Below are 27067 nucleotides of genomic sequence, written 5' to 3' on the forward strand. Positions count from 1 at the left end.
CTGTGTACACTGCCCTTGAGGCTCAGTTTGCAAGTCACCATCTACAATTCTGATGGAAGAGATATAATTACTCTTTTTTGGAAAATGTTTTTCGAATTTTTTTTTTAATCCTCAAAAATAGACCATAGTGAGCACTTGGCCTTTAGAACCATACTTAAATCGTCCCTATGAAGAGGGACAAATACACAAACACACACTGTGTTTTATAAAGGTCGATAATAATCTGCAATTGAACAACCACATCTTCAAGAAATATGGCTGTTATTAATTATATTATTGTGTGCAGTAAGGCAATGTGAGCTCACAGGATAGAGGGACACACACCTGTCTCTAAGCTGTCTTGCCTGGGCTTGATTCGATTCTGTCAGATTCGATAACCGAGTTATAATCTGTCAGTCCAGTATTTCACAGGCAGGGTGATTCATCAATGTTTGTGCTGTCCCTCGGATGGACGTTAAACAAGCGTCCCGTCTGCCAGCATTCATTGCTGGACGACTTTGGACATTATAGATCCAATGGTGTCCTTCGTGAAGAGTAGGTGAGCATCGCCGGCACCATGGCCAAATTCCAAATTCCTGTTCCAACTCGTTGAACGTCAGGCCTGGTAAGGCCAAGCTTAACCCGGGTGACCCCACGAGAAAGGGGGGGGGGGGGTAACATTGGCTGTTAAAGAAAAAGAACAGAACATGTACAGCCTGTACGAAATGTCCACATGACACGATTTGAGAGTGGAACCATGTTCGTACTTGTGGAGTTGCATGTAAAACCCTCACGTGTTGTTTTTAAAAGAAAATTGACTCTACGATAATATTGTAAATGGAACATTCATTGCTTGAACAATAAAACCCTTATGTCACTATACATGAGCACATTCCTCTGCTATGAACTGTAACGGCTCAACGGGAATATTTAAAACCTGGTTGGCATGGGAAAGGTGCCAACTTCAAGAAACAGTGCCGAGTGTTGAATAACTTTCGTACAGTGTTTGCATTGCTTGGGTAAAGGGGGCGGTGCCTCTTGTTGCTGTTTGGAATGCGATTGGCTAATGTTGGTTCGAATTGTCGAGGGGTTGGGCTGCCAATTGCACTGAAGAAAGGGCATTGGCTTGTTTGGGGTTGCGAAGAGCAGTAGGAGGGACAGGTGGATGACAAGTATAAAGGTAATAGGGAAGTGAACTGTCAAGGTTATTCAAACCGACGTTAATCAGACGCAGAGCAAATCAACTCACCGTGAATATGGAAACGCAGGATGGGTATGTGTTCTGCCAATCTTGTGGTTCACATTTTGTGTAACATATTTATTGAATGTAAGTGACATTTGTGAATGTTTAATCCTCTTTTTTAACCACACATTTCATGAAGACATACAGTATTTGAAAATTGCACAATAAAGAGGTGGTGGGGGTATTTTTTTGTGTCTGTTTCAATGGAAATCAATTAAAATTGCTGCAATCACCTTGGTTATCTTCGTTGATTGTAATCTCATGCACCAGAATGGCATTTGGTTTCAGTCCCATCCAATCCAGGGTTGAACGCAACCCCGACAGCTCAGTCGTGAACACTACCATAATCATCTTGCTGATTTGTATTTAATGTATTTGTTTACTTCTTTAAAATTCATTCATGGGATATGTTACTCTCTTTGTATAATCTTGTTTTCCATCTGAAGATCCCTGTGAAAAAGGTGGCAGGCCTGTTTTTTTAAAGCACTCATGCATTGTCTAAACTGATTGTGTTTTGATAGAGCTTTATGCAAGTCAACTGGCCAAGTTTCACCAGTAGTCTTCACGGTAAACAATTTGGACAACTTTTGTGGGATAATCAATGATGTGAAGTGTTGTCACTCTAGACTTCCTGGAGCTGGTTTGGAAGGCCTGGGTACTGGGGTGAAACAATTCAAGCAAAGTGAGACAATCACTCCAGGTTACATTAAGCGCCAAAAGGTGCAGGCCAGGTAGGTACTTGTTTTTGAAACGATGCACTTCATTATTAACCTCACACAACTTTCACAGCACTTAATCACTTATTATGTCATTTATCATATCAGCCTTCACTTCTGATGATCAGTGTTGGAGAGACATTTCTCTATATTCATTATGCTTTTGGTGAGCAGTTTATTTTGGCACAATCTGTTTGTTTTATTATGTGGGCAGCATTTAATCTGCCGTTGAACTGAGGGCTGGGAATACAAATTCATGTTTGGGTTCAGAATTTCTTTGTTTGTTCATATAAAAAGAGAATGAGTGACTTCGGGACAATGTCAGCCATCCTACATTGTGCAAGCGTTGGGCCACCGTCTGTGTGTTCGCTGGAATTGTGGTAGGCCTCTGTTGGATGTTTGTTTGTGATGGTACTTGGAAGGGTGTTCCAGGATTGTGATCTTGTTATAATGGAGCAATAAAATATTTATCTACATCAGGATGTCATGTGACCTGAAGTGTAATTGGAAGGTGGTATGGCTCCCAGCTCCCAGCATGATGCCACTGTTGTAGGTTTTGATGGTATAGGATATGGGGTTCAGAGTTAGTTGCTGGAAGGATAGTACTCATTCCAATTTACAAATGTGTTTCTACAGCAAAACAAAATTAATAAAAATACTAATCATTCCAATCACTGGTTTCCAGTAATTGTATCGGGAGCGCTGTTAGTTGAAGATTGTGGTCTGCCATTGAAACAAACAACAGTAGATGATAAATGGGGTTTCTGGGATGCCCATTCAAATGAATGGGGGAAAAGGGAAAAACTTTCTGATCCAAGCCCCAAAAGCCCAAAATAGGAGACTCATTTTCTCCCCACCTATCCCCTTCCCTCCCATACAAGCAAATGTAAAATTGAGAGGATGAAAGATTGAGACTTCCTGATTGAAGTACTTCTTCGCTTTCATATTTTCATTCCGCTCAAAGAACGAACCAACGAATACTTGTCCATGTTCTACTTTAGGAATAATTTGATTTTCTTATATCATTCATTTCCATCGAGTATATTCACAAAGAAAAACTGGGAAATTAGTTCTCTGTTTAAGTGTCTTTGTTGAGCAGAAATGAAATGATAAACTTCTCTTAATGCTCTTATTTGACCACCTCCTGAGCCACATATCATTTTGAGATTGTAGTAAATTGTTTTTCCATTGTTCAATTGATAACCATCAAAGGTTTCAGTCCATTCAAGGATATTAATTTTTTTCTTTACATCCTCCAACCTATTTGAAATTAAATTTAATCGCTTATTTGTTTTATAGACTTTTACCACGGTTATTTCTTCAATCAGACTTATTTGATATGTCTCACATTCTTTATGTTTCCCATTTAAATACCAAGGCTGATTACATCTCCACTCTTTGGTTTGGTTATTGCTTGGTTCTATCATTTATAAATCAGTAAAAAGACAGTGGTAGCCTGTTAAAATTCCAACCCAATATCTTAACACATACTTATAAACCATAAGGGAGACTATTGAGTCCATTCTCTAAACTATATCTTTTATCATCAAAAGCTCCTAATGCTTTATTATTTATCTCTTCTGTATATAATTGATGTTTATAACTTCTTATTGTATTCATTTTTTTGTAGTCTTCCTTCTTCAAGGTTAAACAGTTGTAATAATGTTTAAAGTTTATTGTTTCCTTGATTATATTTTTCTTTATTCTCTTTAGCTTCTTATCACACCTTTCAATGTCATTATTATCAATATACGTAAAAGCATAAGACTTTGATCTCAATCCAATAAATTCACTCATGACCTTCCCACCCAATTAATCTTTAAACTTACCAATAACCTTTTTATTCTTTGATGAAAACAACACATCACATGACTGATAATTACTTGTATCATATATATCAATATTATAAATCATATATTCAAATACATCACTTGTCTTAATTCTCATATAAAACTATCTGTATCCATATATAACAATGACACATTATCCTTATACTATGATTTTAAATTATTATAGTAATAGTCATACATGAACTACTTTGACAAGTCAAGAAAAGATGTTCCTATATAAATAGGTTTATCCATTTCAATACTCTCTTTTTTCAAATTAAAAGCACAAAAGTTCTCTGAAAACACCTCCGATTGTTCAAAACTTGGTCTATTAATTAACTTTGAAGCCTGTTTCCAAGATGTAGCAAGTCTTATGTTTTGTCAATTCCTAACATTTTCCATAGTCTTTCCAAATACAGCATTATTCATTAATTTCTAAAAGTCCTTCTCAAAATCTGTTTTTGGTTCTGTTCTCCTTTTTGTATTAAAATCAATATACTTCTTTAACCAATGACTTTGTTCAAATTTCAAAATCCTATGAATTTTCCTCACTTTCAACCCAGTAGATAAATATTGTCTCAAGTTCCGTTGATGCAAAACATAACTTTCTTTATCATTTAATGTAGTAAGTAGTTTTTCTGAAGATTTACCTTTTATATTAAATGACTGTTGGTAATCACTTAACCATTCTTTTCTTGGACTTTCTTTATCAGGGACATAAGGTAGTTCTTTATGTTTGTTATGAAGTTCTTATGGAGAGATTAAATCAACCTCAAAATAATATCCAACTTCAGCTTCATCCAATTCTTCTTGAGAGGAGACAACAATGTCTTGTAAAACGTTTTCGTAATGTTTTTCTTTAACCAATTTAAGTTTTTCATAAGGTAAAGATTGAGACATAGCCCACCCATACAAATTGTTAGTATCATAATACATCAGGTAAGAGTTGTCCTCATTCTTATTATAATCAGGAAGATATTTGTTATTTGCTTTAGCATATCTCTTGGAACATACTTGAGATATTCTTCCTCTTTTAGCCTTCTCCATCATTAAAAGCATATCTATATCACTGATTAATTCCAAATTATGTTTTGTCACTTTTAACATAGCACTCCAAGCCAAACCCGGGGCTGTGTAATAGTGAGTGGGGTCTAATCCATAATAATTTTTATTATGACAGACTGTTCGAAAAGTTTTCAAACATATCAGCCAATAAAAAGACATCAATTTTAAGATACAAATCATGATATTCTCCAAGATTCTTAATCTTAAAATTCTCCCAAACCTTTTTAGCTAGTGTATAATTTCTATTGGAAATATGAGTTTTATTCAACTTGCAAGAGAAACTTTATCTTGAAGGAAGTTGTTTTTCTTTAATATTCTGAAATGAATCGATGTAGTCATACAGATATATTCCCTTTTGTGATAAGAGATCAATCTCTTCTTGATTTGACAAATGTGATTTAAGATTCAGTAAGTTTTTAATACTTGATGCTAAGTCAGATAATGGACTTGCCATAAACTTGTACGTGTCAAGCAATCTGATATGGGTTATGAGGGATGTATGAATTGTTTTTGTAAATGAGATGTATTTTTGATCAGTGTGAGGAATGGCAGAAATATCTCCAGATGTCTTTGAAAGTTCATTTATAAATAGATGTGTGTCATAGTGAGCATTGAAGATGACAATGATCCCGATCTTTGACCTCTCCCTCAATTTTCTCCTCACAAATATGACAGATACTGTTGGTTCACGAAAAAATATTTTCATGAAAAAAAAATAAGTGACCACTATATTCGTTATTGGTGTGTCTGTCTGTCTGTCTGTCTGTATGTATGTCTGTCTGCCCCAAGCATAGCTCTGTGGGTTTTGATCCGATCATGATAAAATTTTAGTGGGAGGTTTATATCATGATCTACTTTTGTTTTCCTGACAATGGGCATGGTGCGCCCATTATGAGCGGAGATACACCCAAAAAAACATGTTTTTAGGGAGTAGCCAATTTCAATTTGCATCTTCTCCTAGGAGGTTTGTCAAATTTGACAGGGGTTTCGGTATTTGGTTAGCCCAAATGCACCTGCATAGCCCCACGAAGCTCGATTTTTCATTTTCGTCCCAAGGTCAAGGTCACAAGGTTACGAACTTAGAAAATTGTGAATTTTGACATAAAAATCCATCTTCTCAGAGGGGTTTGTCAAATCTGGCAGGGGTTTCGGTATTTGGTTAGCCCAATGGCACCTGCATAGCCTCACGGAGCTCGATTTTTAGGTCATCTCTATCATCTCAGTAGAGATGACCTAATAATAACAGTCTCTAAGTCTGTCCGCCCGTCCATCCACAATCAAACCGAGTGTAGACAAATAACCAATAGTGCAATGGATAGAGGGCGATGAGACATACATGATGATATGAATTTCAAGGTCGTCCAAGGTCGAGGTCAATGTCACAAGGCTGTTAAAGTTGTGAAAATCATCGATTTCAAATCGTGTCGCCTCCCTCATTTATCAAGAGAGATCAAATGTTATTCGTGATTCAGATACTACGGACTATTATCTAGAACAACACGAGCCATTTTTTTGAAATTTGCTCTCGTTCCGATTTTATAGCCCTTTAAACTTCGCTCTGATTCCCCGTATGGGCCGTTGATAAAGTACACACAAAAATAAAAGTATTAAATTAACAACCGGAACTCTCTCAGACAAATATTACATTTGAAGCTTTTGTCAGATTTAACTAAAACAATGGAACACAAGTTTATATGCACACTTGCTTTCATTTATGACATTAACATTGTCTTGAATGTCAATTTGTACTTTTATTTTCAGAAATGACGTGCTGTGATATTAAAAGAAAAAGGTAAATTACACCGCTAGGGACTGCATTGTCACGACTTACAAACTTCGGTTCATAAGGAACTGCTGGCTTTGCAAGCGATTAGCGATGTATGAGGGGGTGGGTGGGTGATCACGAAGCCTGCATACAGAGGGGGGTGGGTGGTTTTGAAACCCTGAAGTAGAGCGTACGTACTTTATGAAATGCTCCTATTCCAGTCTGGCACAGAGTTACTTTCGACCTCTGGCAGAGATGACCGGCACTCCCGCTCGGAAGTATTTTTCATTTTCGTCCCAAGGTCAAGGTCACAAGGTCATGAACTTAGAAAATTGCGAATTTTGACATAAAAATCCATCTTCTCTGAGGGGGTTTGTCGAATCTGGCAGGGATTCGGTATTTGGTTAGCCCAATTGCACCTGCATAGCCCCACGGAGCTCGATTTTTCATTTTCGTCCCAAGGTCAAGGTCACAAGGTCATGAACTTAGAAAATTGCGAATTTTGACATAAAAATCCATCTTCTCCGAGGGTGTTTGTCGAATCTGGCAGGGATTCAGTATTTGGTTAGCACAATTGCACCTGCATAGCCCCATGGAGCTCGATTTTTCATTTTCGTCCCAAGGTCAAGGTCACAAGGTCACGAACTTAGAAAATTGCGAATTTTGACGTAAAAATCCATCTTCTCCAAGGGGGGTTGTCAAATCTGGCAGGGGTTTCGGTGTTTGGTTAGCCCAATGGCACCTGCATAGCCTCATGGAGCTCGATTTTTCATTTTCGTCCCAAGGTCAAGGTCACAAGGTCAAGAACTTAGAAAATTGCGTAATTTTAAAATAAAAATCCATCTTCTCCAAGGGGGTTTGTCGAATCTGGCAGGGGTTTTGGTATTTGGTTAGCCCAATGGCACCTGCATAGCCCCACGGAGCTCGATTTTTCATTTTCGTCCCAAGGTCAAGGTCACAAGGTCACGAACCTAGAAAATTGCGAATTTTGACATAAATATCCATCTTCTCTGAGGGGGTTTGTCGAATCTGGCAGGGGTTTCGGTGTTTGGTTAGGCCAATGGCACCTGCATAGCCCCAAGGAGCTCAATTTTTCATTTTCGTCCCAAGGTCAAGGTCACAAGGTCACGAACTTAGAAAATTGCGAATTTTGACATAAAAATCATACGACCGCCCAAACTTTGAGAGCTAGAATTACAATATTTTTTATACATAATCTTGAGGTCATTCACCACCTAAAGTCTTGAAATCATTTTGCTCTATCTCGAACACCTTGCCCATGGCGCCCCCTTCAAGTTTGTTTTACAATGATTTCATCAAAGTCTGGATAATCCGAGGAGTGCGAAATGCCATATAGACTATATGACGTTATATTGTTCCTGGAATGTTGCAGAGGAAGTTTTGCACCAAAGGTCATAATCCTTGACCTTTGACCTTTCAAGTTCACAAAGGTCAAATTTTCAAAGTTGTGGAAATCAAACCGGGTTTTCGACCTTCTTCAACGAACTAACTCCAATAAGCTATAGCACATATCCTGTTTCTTTATTTTAATATCCACAGCATTGTTTTGTGACCTTCAAAGGTTATGCAAAGGTCAAATTTTGAAAGTTGTTGAACGAAACCGGGTTTTTGACATGAAATGAGAGCGAGAGATGAACCTTCAGAGTTTAGGCTTTATTCCATTTGATTGGAGCCGCTTCTGTGGGCACACCGGGGAATACAGGTTCAGCTAGGAGTACATAAGCAGTAACGTATACATGTGCAGTTAACCATTGCAGACAATCCGCGTAAGCACGGAGTTCGATATAATCTCCATTCTCACCAGTCAATGAGCACCTTCAGTTAACGAGCATCAAGTGGACAGCCGATGTCAATAGCAATGCCCCGGGGACAATCACTCGTGCCGCAGAGACCTCCCCTTATACGCGAGACGCACAACATGTGATCCCGCGTCATGTCCCTCAATTCACGTTAATTCACCACATTCTCCCCACCTTTAAAATGTAACTAGGGGCCCATCTTACACACCATGATTGCTTTAGCACTATAGGAGTATACATTTCAAGCAACGCGGACTAATAGATCTACAGAAGCATACATGCCAAGCAGTGATTATTTTGAGTTGTAGGAGCATGGAAATGAGCATCGATATATGATATAATGGGCATATAGGAGCATGAGCAGCGAGAATGCCGATAATCCCCTTTACAGATTGAGTCGTCGAGGGGCCTTATTCGTCGACCTCTCCGGGAGTAAACGGCAGTTTCACTTGAGGGAGACTCCCGATCCTCTTGGTGAGCCTCGACTTGTGCCGGGGATGACTCCTCGATCGCTCTCGGGTGGAACGCGGCAGCCCCGTCGCCTGGCGGAGTTCCTGGGGAAATGTCAGAAGGAGGAGTACCAGAAGGTGGTGTACCGGCGGGAGGAGTACCTGAGGGAGCCAGATGGCGAACCGACACAGTGGTCTCCCTGCCATCCGGGAGCCTGACATGAGCATACTCTGGATTAGTGTCAATGAGTTCGACCCCTCCACCAGCGGTTCATACTTGCTTTGTCGTACCGGGCGTTTCATGAACACTGTACCGGGGTGGGTCAGCCAGTTGGGCACCGTTTGACCGTCAACATAACGTCGTTGGTGAGTAAACATACGTTCGTGAGGAGTGGCATTTGTGGACGTGCAGAGCAAAGAGCGTATGGAATTCAGAGCGTCGGGAAGAGTAACCTCCCATCGCTCGGGGCCCAGTCCTCTCGATTTCAGCGCCAGAGTTACGGCTTTCCAAATAACTCCATTATACCGTTCCACCTGCCCGTTTCCCTGTGGGTTGTAACCCGTCGTTCGACTAGTTGCTATGCCGTGCTCTAATAGGAATTGTTTTAGCCCGGCCGACATGAAACACGGCCCTCTGTCTGAATGTATGTACGAAGGTCTCCCAAACATAGCGAAGAGGTCAGAGAGACATTTTACGACAGTGCCCGAGGTCATATCCGAGCACGGAAACGCGAAAGGGAACCTTGAATATTCATCAACAACGGTGAATATGTATCTGTTGTCTGTTTCGGTCGGCAGGGGCCCTTTGAAGTCGATGTTTAGTCTCTCGAAGGGGAAGTAGCCTTGATCAGTCTGCCAGATGCCGCGCCATAGAATCTGGGTTTTAGTTCAGCACAAACAGGGCATGAAGCATTCATTTGTTTAATATCTTCAACAGAATAGGGAAGATTTTGTCTGCGTACGAAATGTGCCATCCTGGTTACCCCTGGGTGGCACAGAGACACATGGAGGTCTTGCAAAGCCTGACTGATTGTTGCCGAACTGTAGACCCGGGAGAAGGTATCTGCAGCAGGGTTTTCTTTCCCGGGCCGGTAAACAATGTCGTATCTGTAGCAAGCTAGGTCTATCCGCCATCTCATAATTTTTTCATTCTTAATTTTCCCGTTATTTTTCCCATCAAACATGAATGCCACGGATCGTTGGTCCGTAACGAGCGTGAAGTGGTTTCCCAGTAAATAATGTCTCCATTTCCGCAGCGCTTCAACGATGGCGTACGCTTCCTTCTCTATCGCTGAGTGTCTCTGCTCGCTTCTAGAGAGAGTTCTCGAGAAGAACGCGACCGGCCGCCCAGACTGATTAAGTGTAGCAGCTATGGCGTGATTTGAAGCGTCGGTCTCCACCACGAAGGGCACCGAGCTGTCGATCGATAAAACCACGGACTTACTGATATCATCCTTGAGATTGTGGAAAGCTCTTACGACAGCGGCATCTGGTGGAAAGTTTTTGCAATGCACTAGGGGATGTATTTTCTCGGAGTATTGCGAAATCCATCTTGCATAGTAAGCGAACATCCCGATCACCCGGCGCATTGTTTGCAAGTCCTGAGGTGGTGGAAGCTCACGGAGCGGGCGCAATCGCTCAGGATCAGGCTTAATTGTGCCGTCGGCTATTGTGTAGCCGAGAAGGTCAATTGACCTTGCCGAGAATACGCATTTCTCGTAGTTGAGAGTCAGATTATATTTTCTAGCAATGCTCAAGAATCTGTCCAGATTCCTATCATGTTCCCTCTGATCCTTACCGCACACTGTGACATTATCCACGTAAACAAAAGTGTCTTCGAGGTTTTCATCTGAGATGATGTCGTCCATAACCCGTTGGAAGCAAGCTACTCCATTCGTGACACCGAATGGTATCCTTCTGAACTGGTAGAGGCGCCGCCCTGCCTGGAATGCAGTGTAAGGTTTGTCTTCCTCTCGGATGGGAATTTGATGATAGGCGCTTCGCAAGTCGATGGTACTGAATACCTTATAATTGGCCACGCGTTCGACCATCTCATCTATGCGCGGCAGGGGGTAGGCGTCGAGTTGGGTGAAGCGATTGACCGTTTGGGAATAATCGACAACCATCCGTTTCTTATGGTTCTGACTGCTGGTTACTAACACCTGTGCGCGCCATGGCGAATCGCTCGGTTCTATAATCCCCTCCTCCAGTAATCGCTTGGTTTCCGAAGTGATGAAATTCATGTCAGCAGTGGTATATCGCCGCGATTTGATCGCTATCGGTTTGCAGACCGGCGACAAGTTAGCGAACAGCTGGGGGGACGTCACCTCCGCGGTGGTCAACGCATTTAAAATTAGACGAGGCTTGCTTCCTCCAAAGGGTATTTCGACGCTCGTGTGCTGCTTGAGGACATTATGACCCAGAATTACGTCTGCGCACAAATCACGAAGCACCAGCACCTTTACATCCCGATGCGTGTACCCTTTTACGTCCAATTCAACATTGCAGTACCCTCGTACGCGGGATTGTAGTGAGGTGGCGGCCATGCATACCGTATTGTCAGTCGGGTGGATTACCCATTTCCTGCCCTTCACTAGCGAGCTGTTGACGAAACTTTCAGAGCTACCGGTATCAATCAGTGCCTCAGCCATATGCCCGTTAATTCGTACGTTGATGATAGCCTTGGATAGATTCCCGGGAGGCTGCAGTCAATTTATTTTGCGAGTAGAGAGCCGCAGAAGTGGGTTTATTTCTCCTTAGAGTAGATTTACATACCCTGGCATAATGCCCTTTCTTGTCGCAATTCATGCATGTGGCATCTCTGGCGGGACATTTTTGACGAGGATGCCTTTTGTACCCACAAAAGAAGCATTTACCAACCGGAGCAGTTGCTGAGGAGTTTGACGAGGTCTGGGTATCCGGCTCCTCGGGTGTTTCTCCATCCCCTATGTCTGGCTGTGTCTGTGCCAGTGGGGTTCCTTGGGTTCCCATCGTAGCAGCGTTCATGAGCAGCATCGGTGTCCCAAATGACTCGGATTGCTGCTGAGCCGTATCCATCGCTCGAGCCTGATCGACTACCTTGTCAAGAGTGGGTTGCGCTTTCTCTAGTAAGCGTTGCCGTATGTGGGCTGATCTGAGTCCTTGGATGAATGCCTCCCGGGTCGCTTCCTTTCGGTGTTCCTCGGCGCTTACCGCCCGGAAGCTGCCGTCTTTTCCCAGCTGATTCAGAGCTTGCAGGAACTGATCGATTGTCTCCCCGGCTGCTTGCTTGCGTGTGTTGAGAAGATGTCGTATGTATACCTCGTTCTTGGGCTTCACGTAGAGCGCTTGCAGCACCTCGATCGCTGCTTCGTAAGTGTCGCACCCCGAGAAGAGCCTGTACACGCTGGGCGAGACATGATTCACGAGAGCGGCAAATTTGTCAGCTCCCTCCGCGATGATGGTCAGATAGTGTGAGAAGGAACAGAACCAATGTGACCATTTCATTTCTGCGTCAGTCGCGTTCGGGTCTGCGTCGAACCTCTCTGGTTTGTAGATCTTGTCCATCTTTGGTTGAGAGAGCCGAGAAAATTAAATGGAATAAATTGAAATGAGAGCGAGAGATGAACCTTCAGAGTTTAGGCTTTATTCCATTTGATTGGAGCCGCTTCTGTGGGCACACCGGGGAATACAGGTTCAGCTAGGAGTACATAAGCAGTAACGTATACATGTGCAGTTAACCATTGCAGACAATCCGCATAAGCACGGAGTTCGATATAATCTCCATTCTCACCAGTCAATGAGCACCTTCAGTTAACGAGCATCAAGTGGACAGCCGATGTCAATAGCAATGCCCCGGGGACAATCACTCGTGCCGCAGAGACCTCCCCTTATACGCGAGACGCACAACATGTGATCCCGCGTCATGTCCCTCAATTCACGTTAATTCACCACATGACATTTTGCAGCTAATAACCTGTCACCCGTGCTGCATCATGTTGATCATTTTTATAACTTGGTCAAACATTATCACATTGTCTCATCCTTGACTTCTGAAACAATCTCCATCGTCAAATACCGCTTGTGAACCATCATCGTCTTCACACTTGTTCCTTCTAAATTCCTTTTTCTCTCCCTTTGTTACTGACATGGTTTATAGGTTTTAACCATTATTTCTCTTTGTCTGAAAGTCTTTTTCCAATCGTCTTGCAAACTCCTCTGAGGCATCTTCTCCTCTATAAAGTTCTAACTTGTATTCATCACCAACAGCTGATTTGATATAACTAGTACGTGCCCGTTAAAAAAAAAGAATAAATAAATATTCCAACAACGAGCAAGAAACAACAACCACACAGGCCGTTTCTTCGCTCTCGCGTGCCCATATGTGCGTGGCCCGGAAGTTCGCATATCACAGTTACGATATTCGCATTTTAGGTTTTAATGGCCAATTATTCAATTAGCGCCAACGTATTTTACCTTTTCACAATGTCGTCGCAAGGAAAAACAAAAAGAGAAGAGAAGAGAGAGAAAAAAAATTACTTCCTGGTTCGGAGCGTACCAGCACTCTGATGTTACCGAAATTTATGCACCGTCTAATATGAAAACGATTATAAATTGGGGCATTGTGTTTATCTATAAATGCGCATAAGAAATCGAGAAATTATTAGAAAACACAAAGTCATCACTCTCCGGAAGCCCGTACGTTGTAACCCGTAATGGGGAACATGACTGAGCTTCCCTTCCCCCATCGGCCATGTCCACGCAATAACGTGTCTTGTCATTGGTTTGGTAAATAAATGGCCATAACTTGGGAAACACTTGTCCGATTAATATCAAACCTTGAAAAGGCACATCCTCAGGTCCCCAGCAATATATCTGGCAAGTTTCAATTAGATCGGACTAGTGGTTGTCGAGAAACAGTGGTCACACACACACACACACACACACACACACACACACACACACACACACACACACACACACACACACACACACACACACACACACACACACACACACACACACACACACACACACACACACACACACATTGCTGGAATTATACATAGATAACAGAAACCACAAGGAGTATGTTTTTGGTATATATTTGTGTATGATTCATGTGGATTTGCAAAAACAGTATCTATATTTTCAAGGATACTTTCAAAATCAGCATATATCACAAACGGATGTTTTATAGATTAGTTAAAATCTTTGAATGATATGTTTGAACCTGCTTTTGGTAAATTGATTACGGTTGATTTATGATTACCACAATATTTTGAATGTTGATGTAATCGTTCTTTTGTGTGAAAGGAGTTGAGACATGTCTTACAAGGATACATTTTACATTTTCTCCTGTATAGTTGTGATTTGGTTAATCTTGATAAATTTTCGATGAAAGCATAATGTGATTTTTCCTTTGAAGGAAAGTCGAGAAGGGGAATTTGTGTTTCATCATTTTTATAGTTGTTTGAAATTTTTAATATCTGAACTTTGTTTGTATCCGTTAATCCATATTCATTAACAGATGGATTATTCATTTTCTCAAATTTAGGAATATCTCTCAATGACATTGGAAACGTTAAATCTTTAACATTTAATCTATTCTCGTATTTCTTATAATGTTCAACCCTTTCAGGTTTCCATAGTGGAGGATGGAAGTGAGCAAGAACAGACCATAGAAAACATTTATTATCTTTGTTTTGAATATTAACAACCGCTTTTTTAGTTTTATCTCTTTTGGTAAATCAATATAAGAAGAAGCTTGAAGAGGATCTGAATTTAAGATGTGTATATCTAAAAAGATTATTTTTGTAATCACAAATCCACAACCTACTACAGTGTTATCAACATCTTGTTCTTGTCTCTGGAGTTCATCGAAAACATTACATCTTCCAAAATCTTGAAATGATGACATGAAGTGAGAGGTTGTCCTCTTATAGGGAGTAGTTTCATCACCTTCTCTTACCATATTCAATTTTACTCCCATATAAAACTTAAATGTTTTCATTTCACTTAATGTGTTTTTAATTATAGTTTCAATACTTTGTTTAACCATATCACCAGCTTCAATGATTGAAGATGGTCCAGGGTCTTGAAAGCGAAACAATCTAATTTTTATTTGTCCTTTAAATGCCCCATCAGTGTTTTCAAAGGAGAATTTAGTGGCACCTTCTGTTTCTTCATTGTTCTTCTGTTTGCGTGATTGAAGGTGTTTATTATAATTAAAAAAAAAAAAATATATATATATATATATATATATACATATATATATATGTATATATATATATATATATATATATATATATATATATATATATATATATATATATATATATATATATATATATATATATATATATAATTATCACATCCATCACAATGTTTTGTGTCTTGGTCAAGTGGAGATATTTGTCTGAAAAGACTGAATGTGTGTTTGTTTGGTTTGAAGGTGTTTTTTTTATAACATTTATATTCATGATTACAAATGTTGCAGTACGTTGTATTTACCATATTTATACAACAAAACTTTGCTTGAAATTAAATTTTCTTGAAGAAAATTCCGTTTAATTTGTAGATGAATCTGTGCTGAAAACTATTTTATCCACCAACTTTTTTCACTTAATAAATACAATGTATCAATACACAAAAGACAAGTTTCAATCAATCTCTTCATTTGTAAAAGATACTGAGAAATATGTCGAGGATGTAAAATTGAATAAAGATAAATATAACAACTATTGGATAAAAACAATTATGGTGAATAATATGAGTTCTTCAATTTCCTTCAGTGGAAGGGCCTTTAGTTTATCTGGAAGAACATCAATTAAAGTAGCTCAAACAAAAGTTTCTCCTCTCCTTCTGGCAATATATTCAAAACTAGAAAAAGCAATGAAACAAGAAAAAGTATCAAAAAAGAAAAACCTCATGGATGAAGCTTGAAAAAGAAAAGATAAGACCTTCTGTAATATGCAAGGATAAATTTGTATTTTTTTCAACAACCCCAAAGATGTAAATCCTGATGAAATAAAGGATGTTAATATATCAGGTGAAATTGCATTTTGTTCACTAGTAGTTAAGGATCATTTTAAAATTACCTTTAATATCAAAAATGTAGTCCTTGAATCTGTTGATGAAAAAAAGTATATAGATATTGATGGTCATGTTTTTTCTACTAATTAAATGAGTCATTATTCAACTGAAGATTTTGAAGATTATGAGAGTGATGATCGCATCTCTGTTGGAATAGAAGGCAGTTATGATTCCGAGAGTTTGTGTTCAAACGATAGTTATAAAAGCATTTTTATAGATGATTGTGAAAGCACCAATGAAAGTGCCAAAGATGAAACCGAGGATGAATTTTGTTTGAAGTAAAGTTTTAATTTATAAATATGAATAGTTTACGAGATTTTGAGCCTCTTGAATTTTCTGATTCTCCACATGACAAATTTGAGAATTGTCCTGCTGGTGAAAGACAGGGATTAAACACAGTCAAAAACCTATAAACAATGTATATTCTGTGATTATCTTCTAATTAATGAAAATAAAAAATACAAGTCTGAAGAGGACAATGGTTCACGAGCGGTATTTGACGATGTAAATTGTTTCAGAAGTCAAGGATGAGACAATGTGATAATTTTTGACCAAGTTATAATTAAATATAGTTGCCTTCAATCAACAGATGCAAAATGTGGAAAACCCAGTTTCGTTCAACAACTTTCAAAATTTGACCTTTGCATAACCTTTAAAGGTCACAAAACAATGTTGTGGACATTAAAATAAGGAAACAGGATACGTGCTATAGCTTATTGGAGTTAGTTCGTCGAAGAAGGTTGAAAACCCTGTTTGATTCCCACAACTTTGAAAATTTGACCTTTGTAGCCTTTAAAGGTCATAGGTCAAGGATTATGACCTTTGGTGCTGAACTTCCTCTGGAACATTCCAGGGACAATATAACATCATATAGGCTATATGGCATTCCACACTCCTCGGATTATCCATACTTTGATGAAATCAGCGTAAAAACAAATTTGAAGGGGGTGCCACGGGCAAGGTGTTCAAGATGGAGCAAAATGGTTTCAAGATTTTAGGTGGGGAATGACCTCAAGATTATGTATAAAAAATATTGTCATCCTTGCTCTCAAAGTTTGGGCGGTCATATGATTTTTATGTCAAAATTCACAATTTTCTAAGTTTTTGACCTTGTGACCTTGACCTTGGGATGAAAATGAAAAATCGGACAATGACAAGTTTTAGATAATTCATTTTGCTATTCAAATACCGAAGAACCCATTCCATTCAGTCAATTCCCCAGGAGAAGATAGATTTTTAATCCGACTACCCCCTAAAAATGGCTATTTTGGGGCGTGGCTCCGCCCACAATGGGTGTAGCATGCCCTCATCCAGGAAAACACAACCATACAGTGATATGGAACACCTGACGAAATATCATCAAGATCAGATCAAAGTCTACGGAGTTATGCTCTCAACAGACAGACACACAGACAAGCCGGTAGGCGGACATGGGTAGTCGATCAAGTCGAATTTAGTCGTTTTTCAGCCATTACTTGCCAACAAAAGCGTCCATGGCAACGGTTCTTTCTCACACATAACTAGGACATACCATGAACCTACCATACCAGTTTCATGTATGTCTGACTCATAGTCTCTGAGATATAACGAACTTCGTTTTTTTTGACGAGGGCTCATTCAAAGTCTATCTTCTCCAACAGTTTTCATGGGAGTGGGCTGAATTTTTTTGTCAATGAGGCTGAATGTGTTGCCCACAAAGGATCATAGTTTGATTTTTGAATTTCGATATTTTTATTTTTTTAGATTTTTTTGAAAATTTCAAAGGCCGGTTACTAGGCAACCGAGGGGTCCATAGCAACGGTTCTCAAACGTGCACAACTAGGTCATGGTATGAACCTACCACCAGAGTTTCATCAAAATCGGCCTACGGTTAACGGAGTACTGGCCTGGACAGACAAACAGACAGACAAGCCGGTAGGCGGACATGGGTAGTCGATCAAGTCAAATTTAGTCGTTTTTCAGCTGTTACTAGCCAACAACAGCGTCCATAGCAACGGTTCTTTCTCACACATAACTAGGACATACCATGAACCTACCATACCAGTTTCATGTATGTCTGACTCATAGTCTCTGAGATATAACGAACTTCGTTTTTATATAATTTTTTCAACCAGGGTTCATTCAAAACCTATCTTCTCCAACCGTTTTCATGGGAGCGGGCTGAATTTTTTTGTCAAGAAGGCTGAATGTGTTGCCCACAAAGGATCATAGTTTGATTTTTGAATTCCGATATTTTTATTTTTTTAGATTTTTTTGAAAATTTCAAAGGCCTGTTGCTAGGCAACCGAGGGGTCCATAGCAGCAGTTCTCAAACACGCACACCTAGCTCATGGTATGAAACTACCACCAGGGTTTCATCAAAATCGGCCTATGATTAACGGAGTACTGGCCTGGACAGACAAACAGACAGACAGACAGACATAACGACGGAAAACCTGACAATAGGGGTAGATAGATCGACTACCCAAAAGACATAACGACGGAAAACTTGACAATAAGGGTAGATAGATAGACTACCCAACAGACAGACATAACGACGGAAAACCTGACAATAAGGGTAGATAGACCGACTACCCAACAGACAGACAGACAGACACACAGACATAACGAATATAGTGGTCACTCTGGCTGGCGCTCGTGAACCAATAAAAAGGAATATAATTATTTGAGATTTACACCAAAAATGAATTACTTTACAAGATTGATTCGAGAAATGAAAGTATGAGGGTGATAATACACCGTTTCTTACAAGAGAAGAGACTGAACAAATGACAAACATGTTTCGTGGATTGATGATTTATATTAATAACGATTGTCATTTTCAGGGAAATCTCAACACAATATATTGTTGAAATAAAATAATGGATTATCTTGAAATGAAACCTGAATTTATGTTAAAACATAGAGTTTCTAAAAAAGCCAATAAAAAAAAATTTAAATCTTTTTTCCAAATATATAAATGAATGATTTTTTTTACCCATTTGGGAAAATAAGATAAAATTTAACAACCATAAAAATCTTCCAAATTCATTAAGATGTCTCATACTTGGTTCAAGTGGATGTGAAAAAAACCTGCTGACTTTTAAAGATGCTCCTTACTCCCAACTTTTTAGATTATGATAATTTAATCATTTTCACAAAGTCGAGTTTTCAACCTGAGTATCAACTACTCTCATAAGGTTTTAATGCTGGTCTTCAAAAAGAAGATATAATTTGTTTATTTAAACTTCAAAACAAACTAAACGATTACAACATTGAAGATATAATACAACTATTTTGTGATACACAGATATATAAAAATAAATCAAAGCCAACAACTTGTATTCTTAGTGATAATACGGATGATTATACCTTCTTCCCAAGATTTTGGTAAATCAAAAAAGAACCTCGTTATCTTTGATGATTGTGTTAATGAGAGAAACCAAACCGCAATGGATAGCTACTACACAAGAGGGAGATATTGTTCTTGTAATTGTATTTATCTTCGTCAATCACACTTTCAACTCCCTCGTTGCTCAAAAAGAAACAATGCTAATAATTTTATTTTATTCAAGTTAAATTCAATAGACATAAACAATTATTGGAGAGACAATTGTTCCACATTATGTAGTAAAAAGGAACTTGGGGATTATATGAAGCACATGACTGAAAAATATTAATATATTGTTGTGAAACGACGTGAGATATTAAAAGATATATATTTTTTATTTTATAAACAATTACAGATATAAATGGCAACTATGATTATAAATCTTGTGGGTAAAACTTCTCCTGGAAAAAAACTCAGAAATCAACGTTCTTGAATAGTACAAATGAAAATATTGTAAATTTTCTGAAAAAACCACCATGTGATTCGTATTGTATTTACAACAACCAGAGCAATGCGACCAGGAGAAGTAGAAGGTGAAGATTATTACTATATTTCAGTCGAGGAACATATGCGATTGAGGAATGAAGGCCAAATATTTGAGGAGGTTTCTCTTGGTAAAACAAAATATTCACATTGTAAGAGTGAGTTAAAGAATCCAAAATATGGTGGTCTTGGGTTATTTGAAACTAATCCAGAAGGAATGAGACAAATTATTTAACATCTGAGTGGTAATGGGGTTAAGATTTTATCATTCGGTTTTGATGTTGATGAAGAAACTTGACGCAAATGTATGAAAAGCAGAGATACAAGTATTAGTGAAGAAGAAATTGCAACTCATATTAATGTTAATAAAGGATTTGATGAAATGTTTAAAGAAAAGGATTTATTTGAACACATCTACTTTAATGAGGAAGAAAAGGAAAATTTCTCTGTTGACCTTTACAATTCAGTAAATGATATTTTCCAATAAATAAATGGATGGGAAAGAAAGAGTAAGAAGATTTAAGGAGCATCAAGAGTTGGTTTCAAAAGTTGTAAAACAACAGGAAGATATAAAGAAGAAACGCAGACAGAAACTAACGGGTGAAGAAGCATTTGAAAGAAAACAAGAGAAATTTTTAATACCACTTTGAAAAACTTCCCAAGAAAAAATTATGGATGCTTCCACAGTCCCACAACAGAATATACTCCTAAAAAACTTCAAATGTTAAAAGATTTCAGTCAAATGATGGAAGAAGAATTCAAGCATATAGGAGAATTAGAATATGATGATGAAGGATTATTTCAACAACTGGAAGAGATTAATCAACCCCCTGATTATATTGAGAAGGCTCTTGAAAACAATGAATATTCAGCAGATTCAAAAACCAACGCAGGACTCATTCCAACAGAACAACCAGCAATATTTCATCTTGTGCAAGAAAAGGGATTGATATTTAATGATGAATTAAGGTTCTGCTCAACCCCCTGTTAAACAAACTCTGAGATTAATGTTTCTTATAACAAAATAAGGAAAACAATGCTCAACTGTGAGGGATGAATCAAAGTGTTTTGATAAACCATTGGATATGAAAAATAAGGATGATAGAGTGTATATTGATCTGCTGGACTCTTAATTATAGGGTTAGTCTATCTGGTAAAAGTAGTAAGAATGATAAGGAGAAACACATTTATTCAGGCTTTAAGTAGCCTTGGTTCAGGTGTTAGTTTTCTTCCAAATGTCCCATCACAATTAGTTAATAGACTGTTATTGCTGCTAGGTAGTAAGAAGGCAGGAAATTATAATTGTTTTAATGAAGCATTAGCCATTTTAGAGAAGTAGAGGAACATGAAAATAATTAATGAATGTTAATACAAAGACATTTTATCCCATATTAAATAAGATGAGAAACACAATTCTTCATTTTAATTTCACAACAAGCAACCACACACCTTCATTTCCATACCCACTACAACTTGAGGTAACAAAAGAATATGAGGTGTCTTTATTGTCCATGGAGATTATAATACCTTATTTAATATCACCGAGAAAAATGACAAGTTTAGTTATTATCTGGGAAGTGGATACAAAATGATAACAGTTTCACCCGGAGCATATGAGATTTCTCAAATATCTTCCGAAATTGCTCGCATTATGAAAGAACAGGATGATGAACCAAAAATGTTGTTATAGATGTTCAAAAACATACTTCAAAATCAACGATTCAACTTAACAATAACTACAAGGGTGATTTCACAATTGATAATTCATTTAGAGATTTATTTAATTTCTCCTCAAAAAAGATTGAAACTAATGAGACGTTTTACAGTGATAATGTCATTCAAATATCCTCAGGAATAAATTCGGAATTAATTTAGTGTGATTTGATTGATAGTGCTTATAATGATGGAATAAAAACAAATACAATATTTTCATTCAGCGCATACTCAACCCCAATTGGTTATAAATTCAATATGGAACCCAAAAATCTGCTTTATCGACCTGTGTCAGGAAAAACCATATACAGAGTAAATTTTAGGATAACAAACCAAGATAATCGCATGATTTCTTTTCATGGAGAAATTATTTCCATCAGAATTCACCTACGTGAAGTTTTCCAAAAAATAAATACGATGGTTATTGTGAGGAAACACGAGTTGGGAAAATATAAAATAATTACAAGGAGATGTTTCTTTCCCCATACTACAAGGGTGAAGGTATGTATCTTGGTTGAGGATACTATAAACCTAAGAGACAAAGGGGTATAGGACATCAATTTAGAAAAAAAAGGAGATGGGATAATTGATACTCTAATGGGTATCGGTTCAACTATTCTTAAACATAAAGACCTAATTGGTTCAACTGCTTCTGCTGTGGGAAATGTAGCAGGTGCTATAAAGAGTATAAAAGATGCCAAAAAGGAATCTCATAAATTGCAAGCAATAAAAGAAATTAAGAAAGGCAAAACTCAGTTGTCTCCCAAGAACGACAGAAAATAATTCAAATACTTGGGTCAGGGTTTCAAAAGTTTTAACATCTTTTTTCCGAAATATATACAAGTATGGAAGCAATTGATAGTATCTATGATTTGGATGATACCATTGTCTCTCAAACTCTACTAAAAAAGAAGACGACTTCAAGGTAAATGCAATAACTGCAACAGACTGGAATGCAAATGGAACAAAATTTTTGAAATTAATAATCAACAAACTTATTTGAATCTTGCCGAAAGTTTCTTGTTGTGTAAATTTACATTCACTAAGGCTGCGAATAACACAAATGCTACACTCGTAAATTATTTCTTCTGGAAAATGTTTGAAAGTGTTTGTTTGTATATTGGAACACAAGAAGTTGAAGTGGTTGATTATGTCTCCGCTACATCTAGAATGATGAAATTTACACTGTATTCATTTAGTGATAGAATGGGAAAGGGGCTGTCGAAGGTTTTATTGCTGATATGGCAACGGGAACAAACACATACCCTGGATATAGTCAAAGGAAAGGAATGTACAATGATGATACAAAAACAGGTAATAGTTTTACTGTGGCAGTTCCTCATAAAGGTATATTTGGATTTTGTGATCATGATAAAGTTCTGTATGGTCTTAAAATTAGATTTTAACTGCGAAGGAATGATAATGAAAATACATTGCTTTTTGGTGTGGCTAATGCTTTTGTGGTCAGAATAAATTTCTAATTGATGAAATTAGTTGGTATATTAGTGGATATACTCCTGATCTTAAAACAGAAGAGATGTTGAATGGAAGACTTAACTCAAAGAAACCACTCAATGTATCATTCCTTAAAAGAAGATGCAAACATGTTAAACTGAACCAAACCACTTGCACGCGGAATTTGGGTGTTCTGGAAGAAAAGCCACGATATCTGTGGCTCATAAAAAAAAAAAACAGATGGTGATACTGCGACTGATAAGAATAATGTGTTGAGTGATAATGCTAAGGTGAAACAACTTCGCATTTCTCTAGATGGAACATTTTATCCAAGAGATAGATTGGAAATTAATTGGGGAAAAAATGATTATGCTGAAGCATACAAGTCTTACCAAAAGGTGTGTGAATGCAATGGAAATAAAGAACCCATTTTGGATATGACAGCATTTAAAAGTCTGTATGCAATCTGTGCGATTGACCTGAGTGCTCAAAAGGAAACTATAAAGTCTAATCGAGTGGATACTTCCCTATACATTGAAAGAGGAGAGAGTGAAGAAGTTGATACATATTGTTTGCTTTTGGAAGAAACAGAATTACAGATTAATACAGATAATGATGTTATGATTAGTCTCACATAATTTTTTTGATAAATAAATGAGTAGTAAAGTGCCAACTGGGGTATATGTTAATCAATCAATCTTCATAAACTAACATGTTGTATTCAAAATCAAAAGCCTTGTATGATTAATATTAATACAATTCAAAGAAAAGGAGCAGTAAGAATTGATGTTTTGCTCACAAGAGAACAGGTGAAAATCTTGAACGATACTGACTCACTTAAAATTAAAATGTCAAAACCAATGTTTTAGAAATATTCAATAAGAGAGATGAGTGGAGGATTTCTCCCATTTCTAATTCCTTTATTTGCTGGTTTAAGTTTTGACAGGTGTTTGACGGCGCCTGGAGCATTGACGGGTGGTATTTCAGCAGTGGTGAAAACTGCCAACGAAAGGAAGGCTCAACTCCGGGCTCAAAAAGAATTGGAAAGACATAACAAAGAGTTGGAGAAACAAATTAGTGGAAGTGGTGTAATTGTATATTTTGCTGAAAAACTTGAAAGCTTACCTAATAAAGCGAGATTGTTAGTTGGAGATATGCTTTCTTCTTTCGCACAAGCAGGTGTAAAATTAACTAAAAGGGGTAATGGATTATATCTTTCTAATAAATAAATGAGCATTGAAGAGTGGTTTAAAGAATTTGGAAAGAATACAACATCAAATTTGGAACTTGTCAAGTATTGTAAGAAATTAAAAATTCATAACGTGGTTATTTATATGAGAGATGAATTAACAAACGTGTCTAAACGTACAAAGAATATCATTATGAACTTAGAAGATAATAATGGGAACGGTTCTCATTGGGTTTGTATTTTTAATAGTCAAGACAATTATTATTTTGATAGTTAAAGTCTTCCACCACCTGTTGAAGTCATAAAATTCTTACAGAATGGTGTTTATCAAACAATTCAAGTCCAAGAATTAAATTCAAAGTGTTGTGGTCAATTATGTCTCTATGTGTTATTTCAACTCAACAAAAATAAAAATTCTAATGACATATTTCATCTCATATAAATGACTTAAGTTGGTAAAGATGGTTCTATCTTTGGTGTATCCCAAGAACTGGTTATTGATTCATCAAATTTTTACACAAAGGCACAGGCTGAACGACAGAAATATAGTGCAGCAAAAAATATTAATATGAAAAATGTTTATAAATTAATAAATTATCCAAGCCCGACTGACGCGAATGACTTGGTGAGATTAAGTGATTTATCACAATATATATCCTTAAATAAAACAGCCGTGTATTCCAAAGATACAGAAGTGTTGATTTTATCTCCGGGTCATACAGAATTCACAGTTCCAATTACAATACAATTTTATAAAGAATAGAACAATGGGGATATAATATGAATGAGTTTGGGTACAGTTGGTCTCTTAAAATTAACCTAGAAGGCCTGGAACAAATAAATCAGTCTCGTAAGGAAGAATATTATCCACTTGGTATAGAGAATGAGTTTTGTGGAAGCACCATTAGCAAACAACAAACAAAAGAATTTAATAAGGGTAAAATCAATAATGGTGTTGCCATAGTTTATATCATGAAAACACAAAGAACAGGATTATATATAATAAGTAAGGGAATGCAAACTGATTTAACTCTGGGAAGATGGGGAGGTGTTTCCTGTCATTATATTAATCTGTCATATATTTCTGATACATAAATGACAGCAAGAAGGCTTCAAGAAAATTATCATTTCTGTGTCCAAGCATACCTTCAACAAAAGGGTATTTAGTATTTTAATAAATAATATGTTCTACAACATAAGAATGAGATATTTTCAATCAAATATTGGCTTTACACTGATGTTTATAAACCAACAACTTTGGATTTAACTAAAATGTTAAATAATCAAAGAATTTTAAAGTTAAGAAAACGTAAGGCTCTTTTAGAAAATCAGAAGAAATTTTATTGGTTTCCTGTTGTAAAAAAAATATTTTGGAAGCAGGAATATCAAGTAATCCAGATGAATATATGTATGATATTATATGGGGTGTAAGTGATTCAAGGATACTAAGGGATGAGAAAGGAATTGAAGAAACTGAGAAAAAAGAGAAAGAAGAGAGGGAGAAGAGAGAGAAGGAGGAGAGGGAGAAGAGAGAGAAGGAGGATAGTGAGAGGGAGGAAAGAGAGAGAATATATAAATATAAAAATATCGAAAACTGTGAGATTATAAAAAGATCAAAGGTATTACAGAAAATAAATAAATCTCAACGCACAGAGGAGAAAAACAAGGAAATGGCAAGTCTCTTAGAAATATATGCGTCAAGACTATGAACATCGGTTTCAGGGAGAAGATTTAAACGAGAAAGTGGAGATAATGAAGAGAAAGAAGGAAAAGATTATATTATTGATGATGTTGGTGTAATTGACTTTGATGAAAGTTTTACATTTTTTTTTTCTTAAATAAATGGAGGAGAGAGTGAAGACATTTCTCAGGATTCTTTATGTTTTAAAAATTAAGATTCAAATGAGCATGTTGGAAAATAAAAAGGTTTTTGTACTCTGTCAGAATTTGTCACATAAATAAATAAGTTATATATCTATAATTCCAGCAATCTCTTTGTGTGTGTGTGTGTGTGTGTGTGTGTGTGTGTGTGTGTGTGTGTGTGTGTGTGTGTGTGTGTGTGTATGTGTGTGTGTGTGTGTGTGTGTGTGTATATGTGTGTGTGTGTGTCTGTGTGTGTGTGTGTGTGTGTGTGTGTGTGTGTGTGTGTGTGTGTGTGTGTGTGTGTGTGTGCGCGTGTGTGTGCCTGTGACTGCTGTTTCTCGACAACCACTGGTCCGATCTAATTGAAATTTGCCAGATATATTGCTGGGGTCCTGAGTTTGTGCCTTTTCAAGGTTTGATATTAATCGGACAAGTGCTTCCCAAGTTATGGCCATTTATTTACCAACCAATGACAGGACACGTTGCTGCATAGGCGTGGCCGATGCGCCATTTAGTTACCAATCACAGGACACGTTGCTGTGTAGGCGTGGCCGTTGGGGAAGAGATCCTCAGCTGCATTCCCCATTATGGGTTACAACGTAAGGACTTCCGGATAGTGATGACTTAGTGTATTCTAATAATTTCTCGATTTCTTATGCGCATTTATAGATAAACACAATGCCCCAATCCAGTCATCATTTACGAGAGCGAAGGAACGTACACATTTGCATTTATGTTTGCACGTACATTTTTTTTTTCCACTCTTCGCTTCTCTTTGTGTTTTTCCTTGCGATGACATTGCGAAAAGGCAAAATACGTTGGCGCTAATTGAATAATTGGCCATTAAAACTAAATTGCGAATAATCGTAACTGTGATGTGCAAACTTCCGGACAGTGAGGACTTAACTTCCGGACTTCCGGATCGTGACCATTACTGTATTCTGTCTCAAATTTTTCTCGATTTATCGACTTACTGTATTCTTTCTTTCTCGATTTCTGTACTTTCTCGATTTCTTTCTCGATTTTCTTCAACGCAAGGCCCCAATCCATTCAG

The 27067-nt window shown here is 37.6% G+C and overlaps 1 long non-coding RNA gene across 1 annotated transcript in view; it reads left to right on the forward strand.

Moving 5' to 3' along the window:
* Positions 1-1113: 1113 nt before the first annotated feature.
* LOC147035179 (uncharacterized) overlaps positions 1114-27067 on the forward strand; it is a 33213-nt gene continuing 7259 nt past the window's right edge. Inside the window, exons 1-2 of the long non-coding RNA XR_015061608.1 lie at positions 1114-1252; positions 1849-1953. This is a non-coding gene — a long non-coding RNA (uncharacterized LOC147035179). The remainder of the gene's footprint in view (positions 1253-1848; positions 1954-27067) is intronic.

The sequence above is a fragment of the Eptatretus burgeri genome, chromosome 1 (assembly GCF_056783735.1).
Source record: "Eptatretus burgeri isolate ZD-2024b chromosome 1, Ebu_testis_v1, whole genome shotgun sequence".
Lineage (NCBI taxonomy): Eukaryota > Metazoa > Chordata > Myxini > Myxiniformes > Myxinidae > Eptatretus > Eptatretus burgeri.